Genomic DNA, 4,356 nt, shown 5'->3' with positions numbered 1-4,356 from the left:
TCTGTCCAAATATATTCTGTTTGTTAACCCCATTGTCTTTTCTCTTTATTTCATTTCTCCATCAACTCATGTCTCATGAGTTGATGGAGACATGAGTTGTTGGTCAACTCATGTCTCATGACATGAGTTGACCAACAATTAAAGAAGAAGACCAGCTCCACCTGCTGATCTACTGGTTGTAACAGATTGTGGAAAAGGTGAGGACATGATGAAGACTTGATGAGAAAGTCTCTTTCAATTTTTGGGTGAAATTAGCTTTAAAAAACCTACTGAGTACGTTTTCCCACCTAAGAAAGAAGGAGCAGAAGAAGAAGGAATGAATGACTGTTACATAACACGTGAGTCTAACATGTACTACAGGTTAATGACCTTTGACTTGTAGCACAGACACATGTCTCTGAAACCGCTGCAGAAGTGATAAGATCACATGGATGTCACAATTTCTTCTTTCAGCTCATCTTTTGAGACAGATTCCGATGGAGAAGTGGAATAAAGAGCAACAGTGGAAACGGGTCGACCAATGACAGTCAGACTCACACTCCCCCGTCCGCCTCACCCCCCCTCCCACCTGACAGACGCCAAACACTCTCTCATCGCTATAAAACCTCCTCACCTCCATCACTGTCAGGGACATGAACATCCTGAAGTGTCTGTGTTCATCTGACTGGCTGAGGTGGATGCAGACACTCTGAGGGTGAGTTCTTGAGATTTAAACAGTTTGACCTCCTAATGCCTGTCTGTGCACTTCCATGATTTTTACTGGAACATATGTATTTGTTTGCTTCAAATGTTTTGTTCCTTGTATATTTTGTGCATAGATTCCTAAATTAGAGCCCTGACAATTGAACGATCCAAAGCGTTTGTGTCTTCTAGGTACTCAGAGCAGGTGGAGTGTGTCGTTTTCCAGAAGAGTGATGTGTGTGTGTGTGGGCAGGAACTACAGTGACTTTACTCCTCAGGTTGATCATTTGTTCATTTTGCATTTCTTTAGATGGACGGTTCAAGTGTTTGTGAAAACAAGTAAATGTACTTTGTTGGGCTTTTATGTATCAGACCCAAACTAAATATTTTATTGTTTTGGAGTGGCAGGAAAGTTCTTTAAAAGCTTTTTTAGTAGAAGAAATCTGTAAAGTTTTAATTTTTTTTCCCACTTCACACTAATAGTATGTTGTGTTGGTGTATCTCATAAAGTATCAGTAAAATATGTTGTTGTTTATGGCTTTAGGATATGTTTAAGTAACAACAACATTGTGTAAAACTCCCCAGGTCTCACTGAGAGGCGCCTTATGTGGTTCCGTGTTTCTGGGAGTTTGCTCACCACACCAACCAGATCAGCCCGTCGTACCGCGGGCGCACACTGTGAGAAGAACTGCAGATGCTGTTATTGTTACAGGAAAATGACGGTACTGAATTGCTGCCTGTATTCTAGCTACACCGGGGGAAGCTACTCCAGCTGCTCAGTTCAGATTCAGGGTGTGAAGCTGGACGATGCGGGCCAGCATCACTTCAGGTTTGAGACAAACCAACCGCTGGGGAGATGGACCTCACCTGACACCATTACTCTGGATGTAGCAGGTAGAGCTGCTGAGACATCTCAGCAAAGTTTCAGTATTTAATGGCGTGCGTTTGACTCTGTGTTTCTCAAATTTGTTCTTCTGTTTCCTTAGCTCGACTCTCCTGTCTAAACATCAATGACTCTGGAAGCGGACAGCGAGGTTTCTGGTGCCTGGCTGGAGACGAGATTCTGATTCTTCAAGTGCCAAAACAAAATATCAGAATAAATAGTTAGAAGGCAGATTTGTTTTCTCTTCATAATTGTTTTCATTATTGATGGTCCACGACACAAAATCCATCAGTGCTGTAACTATGAGTTTAATAAAATGTTCTTCTATCAATCTCTTATTTCTGGAGTCATTTTTTAACCATAATCATTTTTGGAAACATTATATATTAAAGGAACTCCCACATTTTTAATAGAACTTTATAACTGATCAAAACACAAACTGATGAACAGGATTAAAAAAGTTTTTTTTTATTATTAAGTGTGAATTAATTTGTAGTTACATCAATACAAAATTCACATCTTAAAAACAAACACAAGCCAGTCACACTGAAGAAGTATCCTGATGTTGACCTTCGACCCTTAGCTTCAACTGATTCACTGAAAAGTTGGGTAGAAATGTTACCCAGAGAACGCTCTTTTTCCTCATGGACTCATAACCAATGAAACAAACTGGAAGAACTGGAAACTGAACCAGTTGGTGGATCATGTCAGTCAACACCAGTCGTTTCTAAGCCCTCCTTTAAAACTTCACAGCTCAGACTCTGACTTCTGAAAACCTTTCCTCCAGTTTGAGCCGAGACTGTGGAGGCTTTTTTTACGGCCTGCTGCTTCTTCTTCTTCTTCGGTTGCTGTGAACCAGAGTGACAAACAGGAAAAGTGAACAGAGAGACGGCGCCAGTCAGGACGGCTTTCACCAGCAACACCGTCCAGCTGCCCGGCATGAAGACATGGACAAACAACCGGGGGACACGAGACAGACGGACGATACTGACTAAATAATTGATTGCAATAAGAGTCTGGCTGAAATATTTTTTGAAATAATAGAGAAATATGAAATAAAAAAAAAGAAATAAAAACAAAAAAATAACAACCAGACTTAATCATAAAATGATAAAGCTACATAGTGGTCAACAAACAACCAAGACAGAAGCTACAAACCCTTAAATCATTGCATTGTTACATATTTTTTGTGGATTCATTCAAACTAAGATGTGAAAATACATTCCTCTCATGAGGCGAGATGAGACATGATGGTGGGTTTGGAAGAACAAGGCAGGAAATTAGCTACATTTAGAGAAAATTAGAAATCTGCTCACATGAATAGAATTATGGTTTCACAGATCATACAGTGTTTTGTTAAAGAATTTGGAATCAATGCACCATGACTCAGTCCATGTTTGAGGACGGTGGACTCTCAGTATTCACAAGAGTTAGGGGCCACATGATCAGCTGCAATGTGTGAAGACCTGAAACCACTTCAAAAAACATACACACATACCTCAACACATACCTTAAGATGTATGAATATGTACAGTGGAAACCTTGACTCAAATGTTCTGCTAATAATTTTGAGTTACATTCCACAGAAAAATCCACAGACAGGTTCCACTAAGGTCCACTGTGACTAGGTTTGTCTAATTCTGCAGCGGGGCTAAAGCCTAAAAGACGGGGCTTCATCCATGCTGTTGTAACGAGGGCTATCAATAAATGTGTAAATAAAACACAGCAAAGCAGGAAGTTTTCCTTTTTAACTTCACAATAAGAGTCTCAAACATACATGACCTCAGTTTACACCAAAAAAAAACAACAACAAAAAATCCTTCCTATAAAAGACTTTTACACTTTATCAAGCGAGGTTCATTTTGACAAACTTCACATCACAAAACAGACTTCCTGTCAACAAGAACATATTGAGGTGTTTTTCTACCACAAGATCTTTTGACGCTTTAAACTGAATCAAAGTTTCAGTAAAACATCCCGTCAGTTCACTGTGCGTCTGTTTCTTTTGAGACGTTTTAGGTCGTCATTCTAGTAACATGTCTATCTACAAGCTTTGAAAAGAATAACCATGTGGAGTTATGAAACAAAAAACAAAAAGAAAAGCCATAAAGTCATGCAGTACATGAATTTTTAATTTTAGTCTTTTTCTCAGTTTTCCTAAACGTTAAACCTAATAGTTAACATTTAAGGATGATGATGTATTTGCTACCCAACCATCTGAAATGCTGACATTTTCAATGATATATGTACACAGACGCATATATATTATATATATATATATATATATATATATATATATATATATATATATATATATATATATATGTGTGTAGGGCAGTGGCTTAAATATGTCAGCGGATGCTACCAAAATGTTAGATTTGTTCTTTGAGTTGTGGAAGTTGGTAAAGTGTGTCCGTTGAAGAACACCGTACTTGGCGTCTGTTACGGTGCGCTGGCAGTACAACGGTCAGTATTTGCTGTGAATTCTGAAGGTAAGCAATGCTGACCGCCAGCTCCTCAATGTAGCCAAATGTTACTTTTAATGTCCAGGTAGTTAGTTTTGTATCTTTCTTCTTTTTTTTAATATATGCTGTATCTGTTAAACAAAAAAAAAAATAAAATAAAATAATAATAATAATAATAATAACTGCGTTAATGAGACTTACAGTACAGACCAAAAATTTGGACACAACTGTGTGTCCAAACTTTTGGTCTGTACTGTATATTGACACGCAGTATTTGCTGTGAATTCTGAAAGCGAAGCCGCTGCGCTGTTGGTTGGTCCGAATAAA

General features: G+C 38.5%; 1 long non-coding RNA gene across 1 annotated transcript; it reads left to right on the top strand.

The window, feature by feature from the left end:
• Positions 1–262: 262 nt before the first annotated feature.
• On the top strand, positions 263–1,902 carry LOC116733218 (uncharacterized). The gene is made up of 6 exons (XR_004341978.1): positions 263–338; positions 454–694; positions 874–959; positions 1,267–1,359; positions 1,430–1,575; positions 1,668–1,902. It is a non-coding gene; the product is annotated as an uncharacterized LOC116733218 (long non-coding RNA).
• The last annotated feature ends 2,454 nt before the right edge of the window (positions 1,903–4,356 follow it).

The sequence above is a fragment of the Xiphophorus hellerii genome, chromosome 14 (genome assembly GCF_003331165.1).
Source record: "Xiphophorus hellerii strain 12219 chromosome 14, Xiphophorus_hellerii-4.1, whole genome shotgun sequence".
Taxonomy (NCBI): Eukaryota; Metazoa; Chordata; class Actinopteri; order Cyprinodontiformes; family Poeciliidae; genus Xiphophorus; species Xiphophorus hellerii.
The sequence above is the reverse complement of the archived record's forward strand: the minus strand, read 5'-3'. Positions and strand labels throughout refer to the sequence as shown.